Here is a 13880-nt window from a genome sequence, read left to right as displayed (position 1 = left end):
AGAGTAAAGAGAGCCTGGAAGCCAGGAGTTCAACTCAGAGTCTGTTTCAGTGGCTGAGCTATAAAGTGAGGAGGGTCCTGACATCACTTTGCGTATCCTGAGCAAAGGGCAGGGCAGTGTGTGGAGACACCTGGACAGGCTCCCAGGAGCCAGGTGGGCTGGGAGTGTGGGCAGCTCACCCAGAGCAATGAGACCAGGAGACAGAATTGGTTCTAAGGCAAGCATGTCTAACTCAAAGGCTAACATGGGCCAAATAAACAAGGTTTAAGCGTATGTGAGCTGCAAAAAACACACAAAAGCTTCAATTTTCATAGAAAATTCCTCCGATTAGCAGCCAGGACAGTGAGCCTTCTGCGGGGGTGTGAGCCTCTCCCGATCAGGACTGACTGACTGGGCACGAGCCCGTGGCAGGTGCAGCAGCAGGGCAGGGATGAGCAGCAGGGCGGGGATGAGCGGGAGCAGCAGGCAGGAGCAGCAGGCGGTGTTGTACTGCCGGTTTTGGCTCAATCCCTTCAGCAACGCCGATGGGACCCCACTCATGCGTGAATTTGTGCACCAGGCCTCTAGTATATTATAAGACTTGAACAAATACAAACCAAAGATTTGCTAATGCTTTTCTTTTCCCGTGATGATAACTACTGTTCAGTAAAATGAATTAGTGAAAGACTTCTGAAGATCATGGAAGGCCCTGAACTTCCGGCTCTATCCTACCATGTTGATGATGGAATAGAGGGGAATAACCCTTTCTATTGTGGTGGGGAAACCACAGTGCAGGTAGGATTCAGCAGGTAATGCGGATACCCTTCACCACCTCAGCTCAGCTCCTGGAACTTCAGGTCTGGGCCACATGTCGGGCACTTAGGTCTTGAGTTGCTCTTTCTCCTCCCACCAGGTTCTTTGCTCTTTGAGGATAGGAATTATCTGCGTATCTCTGCACCTTTCCCCCAGCAACTAAAACTTGCTAGTCCCAGTGTAGTCCCTGGAACACATTGCATCACATGGGAGTTCCTTAGAAGTGTGAGATCTGGGGCCCCATTCATGCCACAGCATCAAATCTGCAGTTTAACCAGATCTTCAGGTGATTTATGTGCTCATCAAAGTTCAAGATTATAATTGGGGGAGTTTTTAAATACTATAAAATTCCTGGGATCTGCCCCAGATCAATTAAAACTGGGTTTCTTGGGTGGGTTTCAGGCACCAGTATTTTTAAGAAGCTCTCTAGGCTTGCCAGTGTGAAGCCAAGAATCCAGAAGAGAGCTAGAGTACATGTTTAGTACATAAATGCAGAGCATGGATGAGTGATAGGGCGTAAGGGCTGACGGGAGGCTCCTGGACATCTGATCAATCCTCATTTTACAGAAGGAGAAATTGGGGACTAGAGATTTGAAGTGATTTGCCCAAGGTTGCATGGAAGTTAAATCAAGTGTGGTGGTTTGAAATATGAAACAAATTATTTGGCAATGTGACTCAAATTTAAAATGTTATACAAATTCTTTGACTTGACCTTTAAAAGGTTGAGCCTAGTTCCCTCCCTGTGAATATGGGCTGGTTTTCTTAACAAATAGAAAAGAGCAGAAGTGGCTGTGGGCAGCAACAGAGACGGATCAGAAAGGACCCTGGAGCTTCCTGCTCTCTCATGTCACTCAGCTGCCCAGTTGGGGACCCCACTGCAATCTCTGGAGGGGCTCCCCTGGCGAGGAACTGCCTCCGATTAGCAGCCAGGACAGTGAGCTTCTTCCAGCCCCAGTCAAGCCTACAGATGGTGCAGACTCGATGAATATAACTTCCTGAGACTGAGCCAGAACCACCCGGTTGAGCCACTCCCTGATCCTAACCAGCAAACACTGTCTGAGACAGTACAGGTCTGTTTTAAGCGGTTATGTTTTGGGGTCCTTTGAGTCCTATGCTATTTCAGCCACACCCCAGTGAGACATCTGTGTTCTGCTCCATAGAACTTAAATAGACACGCTGACCCCAGTTCTTGAGAAGCTGAGGATTTAAAGCAGACAATGATGATGAAATTAAACACAGAGGGAGGGAGGCAGGGCACTGGGGTGGGGTGGTCCCCCAGCCCAAGCACATGCAGTCATGCTGCGGCCCTCATTCCTTTCTCGCAGCCCCTCAGGTGCCCACCAAGCCCTTCTGGCTGGACTCCAAGCCCACATTCCAGCCACTGCCCTTTCCAACCTTGCCAGGCTATGGGAGTGCTGGGACAGGGCCGGGTCAGGCTGAGGCAGCCTCGCAGAAGAGAGACTGTAACCTTGATTAACAACGGGATGTCTGGTAGGAATGCCAAGCTTTGGCAAGCCCAGTGCCCAGTGTCTGAACGAGATTGATGGGGTCCCACCCCCCCTTGTTGCTGTGGTGGTGATTAAACTGGAGTGAGAACTTATCTGGCTAATTTGAAAGACAAACAACACCCATTTGATTTGTTAATGGCCAGTGGCCAAGAAAGCAGATGCTGAGACCCAGAAAGGAGGTGAGCAAAAGTGGCCTCAGGCTGGCTCCCACAGGGGATGCTCTGCCTGTGCCTCTTCCTCTGCCTGCTCCACCCTGGCTAGCTAGATTCTCCCCTTTGCCTGCTTGAATTTTCTTCTTGCAGCGGTTCTTAACCTGTGGGTCACAAACAATGAAAATACATCCTGCATATCAGATATTTACATTACGATTCATAACAGTAGCAAAATTACAGTTATGAAGTAGCAACGAAAATAATTTTATGGTTGGGGGTCACCACAACATGAGGAACTGTATTAAAGGGTCACGGCATTAGGAAGGTTGAGAACCACTGTTAGAGCTTTCTGGGCTGGGCATGCCCAGAACACAATAACCTGTGTTGCAAGTCCAAAGTATTTCCTATGAGAGTGCTTTGCTGGGTGTTTATAAGGCTGCTTTTCTACCTTTTGTGAAAACAGGCCAGTAGAGGCTGGATAGTTCCTCAAGGGCTGGCGGGGGTGGGAGGGTGGTGCTGACAGAACAGCAGCCATCAGCCCTGTCCCTGCAGCAGCTCAATCTTGAGGGGAAACCCACAGGCCTGCACTTGGCACAGCCACTTTCTAGTGCCCAAGGGCATCTTGGGCCCCTGGGTGTGAGCCGATGCCCCTGCCTCCCTACTCCATGGGTTCAGCCCCCACACAGGAGCTCATACACTGTGGTCATGGCCAATCCTCACAGTTAGTCAGCATGAAGGTCAATCCTACCCACTGACATGCCAACAGCAATCAAGGCTCAACTACAACAGAAGGGCACACATAACCCACACAAGGGACAGTCCTGGAGCACACAGTTCAGATGACTAGGGAAACTGTGCCACTGGGCCCCACAGGACACCTACTACATCAAGCCACCCTGCCAAGACTGAGAGATGTAACAGGTCTACCTATTACCTAGAAACAAGCACAGAGATGCAGCCAAAATGATGAGACAAAAGAAAACATGTCCCAAATGAAAGAACAGGAGAAATCTCCAGAAAAAACAACTAAACAAAGTGGAGGCAACCAGCTAGAGTTCAAAACACTGGTTACAGGAATGCTCAAGGAAGTCAGTAAGAGCTTCAACAAAGAGACAGTAAGCAGCCTTGGGTGGGTGGCTCAGTCAGTTGGGGCATTGTCCCATACACCAGAAGACTGCAGGTTTAATTCCCAGTCAGGGCACATACCTAGATTTTGGGTTTGATCTCCAGTTGGGGCACATACATGAGGCAACCAATGAGTGTTTCTCACATTGATGTTTCTCTTTTTCTTTCTAAAAAATCAATGAAAACATATTCTTGGGTGAGGATTAAAAAAAAAAAGATGTAACCCTACCCAGTTTGGCTCAGTGGATAGAGTGTTGGCCCATGGACTGAAGGGTCCCAGGTTCAATTCCAGTAAAGGGCACACACCTTGGTTACAGGCCCAATCTCTGGCCCTGGCTGGCATGTGGGAGGCAACCAATTGATGTGTCTCTCTCACATTGATGTTTCTCTCTCTGTGTCTCTACCCTTCCCTTTTACTCTCTCAGAAATCAATGGAAAAATATCCTTGGGTGAGGAGTAACAAACAAACAAAAAGATATTTAGTAAACATAAAAAGGACAGAGAAACTATAAAAAAGAACCAGTTGGAAATGAAGAATACAATAACTGAAATGGAAAATACACTAGAAAGAGTCAACAGCAAATTAAATGAAACAGAGGATCAACTCAGTGATTTGGAAGACAAGGTAGCAAAAAATATCATTCAGAATAGCAGGAAAAAAATAATTTTAAAATATGAGGATAGTTTTAGGGACCTTTGAGATAGCACCAAACATAACATTCAGATCATAGGGGTACCAGAAGGAAAACAGAGAGCAAGGGTTTGAAAACATATTTGAAAAAATAATAACTGAAAACTTTCCTAACTTCGTGAAGGAAATAGAAATACAAGACAAGGAAGCACAGAGAGTCACAAACAAGATAAACCTAAAGAGGCCTACACGAAGTCACTTCATAATTAAAATGCCACAGGTTAAAGAAAAAGAGACAATCCTAAAAGCAGCAAGAGAAAAGCAAGGGAGCTCTAATAAGACTTTTAGCTGATTTCTCAACAGAAACTTTTCAGGACTAAAGGGATGGGCATGAAATATTCAAAGTGATGAAAAAGAAGGACCTGCAACCAAGATTATTTACTCTACCCAGCAAGGCTGTCATTTAGAATTAAAGGAGAAATAAAGAGATTCTCTCTCACTCACACACACACACACACACACACACACACACACACAGACACACAAAACCCCAAAATTTCATCACCACCAAACCAGCACTACAAGAAATGTTAAAAAAAGAACATAAATATGAAATAGCAATACCTATCAATAATCACTTTAAATATAAATGAATTAAATATAAATAGATTAAGTGTTCCAATAAAAAAACAGAGCATAACTGAATGGATAATAAAACAGACCCACCTCAGGATGAAAGATACACACAGGCTAAAAGTAACGGGATGGAAAAAATATTTCATGAAAATGGAAAGGGGAAAAAAGCTGGGGTAGTAAACTTATATCTGATAAAATAGACTTTAAAACAAAGCTATAACAGAGACAAAAAAGAACATTACTAATGATAAAAGGACCAATCTGACAAGAGGAAAAAAAATCCTAGTAAACATTTATGCACCCAACAGAGCATCTAAATATATAAAGTAAATAGTGATGGATACAAATGGAGAGATAGACAGTAATACAGTCATATGAGGAGAATTTAACACATCACTGACATCAATGGATAGATCTTTGGACAGGAAATCAACACGAAATCAGTGGCCTTATATGACACATTAGATCAGGTGGATTTAATTGATATTTTTAGAGCATTTAAAGCAGCAGAATATACATTATTTTTAAGTACACATGGAATATTTTCTAGGATAGACCACATACTAGGTCACAAAACAAATGTCAACAAATTTAAAATGATTGAAATCATATCAACCATCTTCTCTGACCAGTGGTATGAAACTAGAAATCAATTATAATAAAAATACTGAAAAACACACAAACATATGGAGGCTAAATAACATGTTACTAAACAATGAATGAGCTAACAATGATATCAAGGAAGAAATCAAAATATATCTTGAGGTAAGTAAAAATGAAAACATAATGTTTCAAATTCTATAGAACACAATGAAAGCAGTCCTAAGAGGGAAATTCATAGTAATACAGTCTTAACACCAAATCTCAAATAAACAAGCTAACCTTACACTTAAAGAATTTGTCAAAAAACAACCAATAAAGCCCAAAGTGTGTAGAAGTAAGGAAATAATAAAGATCAGAGAAGAAATAAACAAAATAGAGTCTAAAAAACAATACAGTGCAGAAGATCAATTAAACCTTTGCAAAGATAAACAAGATTAATAAACCTTTAACTAGACTCATCAAGAAACAAAGAGAAAGGACCAAAATAAATAAAATCAGAAATGAAAGAGAAGTAACAACTGATACCACAGAAATACTAAGGATTATAAGAAAATATTATGAACAATTATAGGCCAACAATAGGACAATCTGGAAGAAATAGATAAATTCCTAGAAACATAAAAACTTCCAAGGCTGAATGAAGAAGAAATAGAAAATCTGAACAGACCAATTACCTCTAACAAAATCAAATCCTATCTAATAAAAGAGAAACATGGTAATTAATCATAGCTCCGACATGCTTCCCGTTGGCTAATCAGCGAGATATGCAAATTAACTGCCAACCAAGATGGTGGCTGGCAGCCAGGCAGCTGAAGCGAACAGGGAGGCTTGCTTGCTCCAGTGACAGAGGAAACCAAGGTTCCCCGCCTGCCACTGCCGGCCTCTCAGCTGCAACTCTAAGAAACAATGTTGCAAATATAGAAGCTAAACAAAACCCAGAAACCTGCTTTCAGCTGGCCGGGATCTCAGAGCTGGAGTCGCAACAAAGTTTCAAATACAGAAGGTAAACAAAGCCCAGAAACCTGCTTTCAGCAGCCGAGGTCTCAGAGCTGGAGCCGAGCCTCAGAGCTAAAGATGGCTCTCAGCTCCAGTGACAGCCATAGAAGGTAAATGAATCCCAGAATAAAAAAGAAATAAAAGAGAGGTTGGGAGCTTCAGTCATCCACCAGCCTGAAAACGGCCCTCAGCCCCTCACCCAGACTGGCCAGGCACCTCAGTGGGGACCCCCACCCTGAAGGGGGTGTGACCAGCTGCAAACAGCCATCATCCCCTCATCCAGGCTGGCCAGGCACCCCAGTGGGGACCCCCACCCTGATCCGGGACACCCTTCAGGGCAAACCAGCAGGCCACCACTCGTGCACCAGGCCTCTATCCTATATAGTAAAAGGGTAATATGCCTCCCAGCACTGGGATCAGCGGAGCCACAGGCCTCCCGAACCCGGGATCAGTGGAGCCACAAGGCCTCCCAGCACCGGGATCAGCGGAGCAGCGAGGCCTCACTGCCCCTGTGTCAAGCGGAGCCGCGAGGCCTCCCAGCACTGGGATCCGCGGAGCCATGAGGCCTCCTGGCCCCTGGAGCAGCGTGACAGGGCAGCGCCCAAACCCCCTGATCGCCCTGCGGATCTGTGTGTGACAGAGGGCTGGGTCACAACCTCCCTATCCGCCCTGCTCTGTTCCTGAGAGGGGAAGGCGCCCCAATCCCCTGATCGGCCCTGCTCTGTGCCTGATAGGGGGGAGCTCCCCACTCCCCTGATCGGCCCTGCTCTGTGTGTGACAGGGTGCGGCGCCCCAACCCCCACATGGGCCCTGCTCTGTGTGTGATGGGGTGGAGCCGCAACCTCCCCATCGGCCCTGCTTTGAGTGTGACAGGGGGTAGCACCCCAAACCCCCAATCGGCCCTATCCTGAGCGTGACTTAGGGTGGCATCACAACTTCCTGATCTGCCCTGCTCTGTGCATTGCAGGGGGGATCTACCCAAACCCCTGATCGGCCCTGCTCTGTGGGTGACAGGGAGGAGTTCCCCAACCCCTTAATCGGCCCTGCTCTGTGCGTGACAGGGTACGGAGTCCCCAACCCCCCTGATTGTCCGGCTCTCTATGTGACAGGGGTGGCGCCACAACCCCCTGATCTGCCCTGCTCTGTGCATGACAGGGGGTGGTGCCGCAACCTCCCCATTGACCCTGCCTTGAGTGTGACAGGGGGCGGCACCCCAACCCCCCAATCGGCCCTACCCTGAGCGTGACTGAGGGTGGCATCACAACCTCCTGATCTGCCCTGCTCTGTGCATGACAGGGGGTGGCGCCCCAACTCCCCAATCGGCCCTGCTCTGAGCCTGACCAGGGGCTGCGGGGCAGGCACCTAGGGATTGGGCCTGCCCTCTGCCACCTGGGAGCGGGCCTAAGCCAGCAAGTCGTTATCTCCCGAGGGGTCCCAGACTGTGAGAGGGCACAAGTGGGGCTGAGGGATCCCCCCCACCCCCGCCAGTGCACAAATTTTTGTGCACTGGGCCTCTAGTCTGTAATAAAAACAAATAAACCTCCCAACAAACAAAAGTACTGGACTGGATGCTTCACAGGTAAATTTTACCACATAGTCAAAGAAGAATTAACACTTATCCTTCCCAAACTATTCAAAAAATACTCAAGAGGTGGCAAGTCTCCCAAGATTATTTTTTGAGGCCAGAATTACTCTGATTCCAAAACCAGACAAAGACATTCCAAAAAAAAGAGTATAGACCAATATCACTGATGAACATAGATGAAAAAAACCCTCAACAAAATAGCAAACCGAATTAAGCAATATATCAAATAGACCATAAAACATGGTCAAGTGGGATTTGTTCCTGGGATGCAAGGTTGGCTCAAAACCTGCAAATTAAGTAATGTTATCACACAGAGTTTTGGAAGGAAAGCCTCCCCTGCTTCCCCTCCGGGGGTTAGATTAATTGTGAAGGATATAGATGGCAAAACGGAAGACCCAGAGGATGACTCCTGCAGAACTTAGGCAACAACAGTCAAGAGGTAAAAACAATTTAGGTGTGTTTAGGAAGAAGCTGTGGTTCCCTCTACCCTGCTCTCCTCTGGATTACTGGTCCATTGAATAAAGTTTCTTCATTTTGATTTTCTGACACGAACTGTTTCCTAATGAGCTCCTGACCATGCCTGAGATCTGACTTGTAGCAAGTGGGGAGGCAGGGACCCTGTGGGCATGTGAGGGCTTGCGGCAGGTGGGACAGGGACTGCAGCCCTATCCCCATGAGAGCCAAGATAACTCGCCTTCAAAGCTTGTTGTGAATATGTGGATAATGTGGACACTTGCACTTAATAACACCAGCTGCTGTGCAACTCCCTGGGTTGGGCATGTGGGTTAGGGGAGGAATTGCTTGGTAACTTCTGTGTTTTTAACCTGAAACCCAACTATGTCAATGTCTCCTAGTTGTTCTTTAACCTCAGCTCATTTCCTCAATCTTTCCTATTTGCTTCGCTGGTTCCAGGCAGATCCGCAATGGAAAAATCCCAGGGAGGCTCCTGAGAGTCACATCCTGAGAGCTCTGCTGGGGTGATGGGGGGAAGAAGGAAAGTGAAACTTCCCTGTGAGGCTCTCAGGCACAGGAGGAAACCCCCCTCTCCAGTTCCACAGGCATGCCTGCCTCTGGGCTCCACAGCAATCCATGTTTTTAAACAAAGATTTGTTGGTTACCCCGCCAAATCTAGGCTCACATACATATGATGGTATTTATGTTATAGTATGTGTGTAACAAATCATCTAGTGATCGATGTTATACACAGAAGTTTGGGGTGGGAGCTGGTGTTTTATGTAAATGGGGCCAGGAAGCGATTTTGTGATATGGTCACTTGTTAGCAGAGACCTGAAGGGAATGAACATAGAGATCCTGGGCGAGCATTTTGGGCAGAAGGAACAGCAAGACGCAGCACCTGGCGGTTCACGTGAGAAGCAGCATGAAGGCTAATGTGGCCAGAGTGTGGTAGGGTGTCACTATGGGGGTGGCAACTAGACACTGTGCTCCAGGGGGCTCACAAACACTGCCCTGTCCTCCTCGGTGTAGCCACCTCTTAACTACAAGGTCCTGGTGGTATTCTGGATCCTGGACAAATAGGCAGGTTGTCTGAGGGAAAGAAGGACACATCAGATGGATTTGATCTCCACAAAAGCAAATGCATTTTTCCCCCCAAATGCATGATTGATAAGCAGAGGCCTAGCTGACATTAACTTCAGTCCATAAGGGCATGCGGAGCACTGGCAGGACTTACAGTGGGTCCTGTCCTCTTCATCTTGCTTAAATCCACCCAACAATCCCACAAGGTAAGAACTATTACTCTTTCTCAGGTAACCGAAAGACTACCCAACAGCGACTGTCCAAAGTTCCATCACTAGCATGTGGAGAGCCAGGACTGGACCCACACCCATCAGATGCTGGAGGCTGAGCTCCTCTCACCCTTTCACACTGGCCCGGCCTCAGGATCCTTTCCCAGGAATTTGCTGCCTCCTGTGCCCATGCCTACTCTTATCCTCCCCCACTGGACACTTTGTGCCCAACATCTGAGGAGAAGAAAGGTCCCTGATGTTGAAGTGGCCTTGGTTGGTCTTGGGTCTCTGACGCTGCCACTGTGAGAGCAGCTGCTGGAGCTGCTCCTGGCCTTGAGGGAACAGAAAGAGAAGGCTCTGTTTTCTGCCCTACTGCCAGCAAACAGCACCTGCACAGGCTCTGGGGCCCAGGCGGCAAGGGTGTCTGCTAAGGAATTAGGGGAGCTAAGAGATGTCTGAGTTTTAGACATCTGTCTAGGTAGAAATTGTGCTCCACCCTGAAATGTTATGACATAAATTCAATATAATTGTAATAGCCCATCTTATCCCAGAACTGATCTGAAGGAGCTCATGGAAAGGCAGCAGGTTGATGTCCAGGATCCTGGGTTGAAATTCTGCCACTTACCAGGAGAAAGTTCCTGGGCAAATCACCTCACCTCTCTGAGCCTTAGCTACACATTTGTGAAACTGTGATGATAATCTCTATGCTATAAGATTGTTAGGCAGATTAAACAAAATGAAAACATTTAGAGGTAATAAGTGTCTAATAAAGATTGGTTTATATGAATATTTATTGAGTACCTGCTGCGTGACAGGCATGTGCTAAGTGCTAGAGACTAGACATGTTCCCCGCCCTCAGAGAGCACAGGTGGAGGACACACTGAAGAGACTGATTACGTGCGGTGCAGTGTTACATGCGGTGAAATATGACGTGGCAAGTGCTGTTATTTTTGTCTTGTATGTATATGTCTTTTTGTTCATATGTGAATCTGTGGCTATTTGTTTTATTCCTTTCGATACTATGGGCATGAGAACAGGAACCTTGAGCAAGATTTGGGCACATGATCCTACAGCAAATGCAGTGGCCTCTCCAGTGTAACAGAAAAAACATCCAGAGGGGCCTTCCAGAAGCATTCTCCATGCCACACTCAAGGAGCCTGTGCTCTCCTGACTCGCACCAGGTGGGCAGGCAGAAGGATGCTCAGCAGACTGACCAGGGCCGGCATCCTGAGGCCCCTGGCTGATGCTGCAGGAGGCGAACGGCCGGTTCCAGAGAGAGAAAGGCACACCACATTTGTCAGAGTCTCAATTTTGTTTATTCTGTACACACAAGGAGCTCAACATCCTACTGTTCTTGGTTTTGCAATCTCCACAAAATAAATATTTGCCTTCAAAAGCAACAACTGTGATAATCATCACAGTAATATCCTCAAGCACCGTTTCCCTCACACAAGCCAATCTCAGAAGTCAAGTCAGAGAGCTGTGTGTGGTCTGTTTGGATAATGATTTTCATGTGGAAACCTCATGCTGGAAATCAACTGGCAGCAAATTTGCAGAAAGTCTGGTCTCTTGCTTTTCAACTTGACTCAAAACCAGGTGTCCCAAAGCACTGGAGCATCCATCCCAGCCTTGGTTTCCTCTGTCCATAAAATGAGGAGCAAAATTGCTTAAATGACTTCAGGGAACCAAGATATTTGCTCAGATCACAGTGTTCCTCGGAACAGGCTGGTCTCTGTCCGAGACCATCAGGAGAGATCAGTGTGTTCCCATATCTTAGGGATGGATCTCTCTCTCCCAACCCCTCAGAGAATGAGCTAAAATTTGAAAAAGGTTTTGCTGAATGTCAATGATACTGATGGGAAATTTTATGGCCCATAAAGGAATACAAAAACACACACTCTGCAGGTCTAACATGCCATTTACAAATGCTCCCCTGTACCCAGTGGCGGTTGTGCCTCTCTCAGCTGCACCTCTTAGAAATGCTGGTTGGAGCATTTAAAGAGCCACATTCCCAAAGTGTCCATTCTGATTGAATTTCTTTATTATGAACAAGAAGTTTTAGGAACAGCCACTTCCAGACATTATTAAGGACTAAATCTTAAAGAAAATGAACCTTGAAGAATCGTCAGAGGTGCCTTTAAGAAAGTGCATTGCATTCCAATATTTTTAAGGTTTAAGTTTTTTTTTCTAGGCCAGAGTAAATGTTTGTTATGCAAAAACACAGAGCCTCAATCAAAATATTAAACCATAAAACTATTTACCAAGTAAACAAAATCAACCAAACCAATAGACATTTGCATCCCATCTGACCATGGGGTGGGCCTTCTTGCAGTGTCAGGAGCCCGCAGGATGCCACGCCCCTCCCTCATGCCCAGTCTGTACACTCGCACCGTCCTGGGCTTCTCAGACCCAGAGTCTCTTCTTCTTGGCTGACTTCCCACCTGACTGATCTCCATGATCTTATAACTTGGAAGGAAACTGAACTTGCCAGCATGCTCATGGGGGTCACATGCTGGACGAGGCAGAGCAGCTCCAGCATGCCAAACTGGGTGTGAAATTGATCTCTAAATTAGTTCCCCAATGGCACACCGGAAAGAGGAGGTGCTTCTCTGTCTGTCCAATTCCATCTTTCTCCAGACACCAGGCAGTGCTTCCCCTTCTCTCCCAGTGAGGAATGGGGACCGAGTGGAGCTGCCTGGGGGCTCTGGGCTGACTGCGGAATATCAGGTAGGACTGCAAAGAGGAAGAGACTATGCTTGACTCTACAAAAATGTTAAGCATTTTCTTTCTAGTTTGAGACTTAAAAATGTAAGCATGTATTTCAAGTTGGAATCTTTAAAATTTTTCTCAGAAAAAAATTGCCATTTGTTAACTGCAAGGAGATCAGCTATTGGACTGAGAGGGATTGTTCTACCATCCCACCAATTTCTGCTGCCTGCCCCACTCTACACAGCAGGCAAACCAGCCCTCTCAGGAAGAAGCTGCCTGGGATCTGATTTATGGTGGATGCCAGCAAGGTGGGTTTCAAAATATAGCAGTTGGTGTGCTACGGCACTAATGGTCGCAGAACAACGCAGGCATGAACAATCGCGCTGAGCTTCTGTCATGAGTTAATGTATAGATTTATCTGTCTCCTTTACCCTTAATGGAAGCCCTTACCCTTACTAGGCCTCTAGCCCGCCATGCTCTGGCTCCTGGTTCTCCTCCCTCACCTTCTCCTGTTCTTGCCACCTTTCCCTGTGCTGTAGCCACACTGCCTTCCTGGCGCTGGGACGTCCCAGGTTCATCTCTACCCGTGGCCTCTGTTCGGCTCATTCCATTACTTCATTTAGGTTTTGTTAAGATATCATGTTCTTAAGATAACTTCTCACTCCTACCCCAAGCACTTTGCCTGCCCTACTTATTTGTACATTCACGGCATAGAATTTTCCTGAAGTCATATTCAGATCTCTACTCTAGAATGTGAGCTCGGGGATGCCAGTGCTTTCTCTTACCACCCCGGCACCACTGTGTCCCTGCACACAGGACAGGGCCTGCCATGGAGTAGAGAGGCTCAGGAAAGATCTACTGAGTGATGAATGTGTATTGAAATCAACGTGAATCCTACCTTCTTCTCTCCCCCCAGCATTAAGTTTATGGAATATGGAATTGGAAATATGACAACATGGACATTTTGAGAGGAAGGATTTGGTAATGATGGTCTGACAGCTGCCAAAGCCGTGACCTTTTCTTGTTTATCCACACTCTAGATTTGTGTTTTTCTTCATGTCCTAAGAAAGTGCTTTATATTAGGATTAAAGCGTTGTTGGTGGAATTATCTCTCTATTATTTTCAAGAGATTTCAGTATTTAGGCTCACCTTTTAGTTGCTTCTATCCAGCTATTTAATGGTGTCATATAATGTATCAGTCTTAAGGGATCTAGAAACCCCATAGCTAAGCTTAGCTGCATGTACCCTGGGCCTCACTGTTACTAGTAACAACAACATGGCCATGGCTGCTCCTGCTCTGCTTACCAATTCCATTGAGACTCATAGGCCAAGGCATCCTTCCTGCTGACAAGCTGTCTGGGTGGCACGCTGCAGTTATGGATGCAGGGACATCTCCCT

The sequence above is a fragment of the Myotis myotis genome, unplaced genomic scaffold (assembly GCF_014108235.1).
Source record: "Myotis myotis isolate mMyoMyo1 unplaced genomic scaffold, mMyoMyo1.p scaffold_m19_p_2, whole genome shotgun sequence".
Taxonomy (NCBI): Eukaryota; Metazoa; Chordata; class Mammalia; order Chiroptera; family Vespertilionidae; genus Myotis; species Myotis myotis.
The sequence above is the reverse complement of the archived record's forward strand: the minus strand, read 5'-3'. Positions refer to the sequence as shown.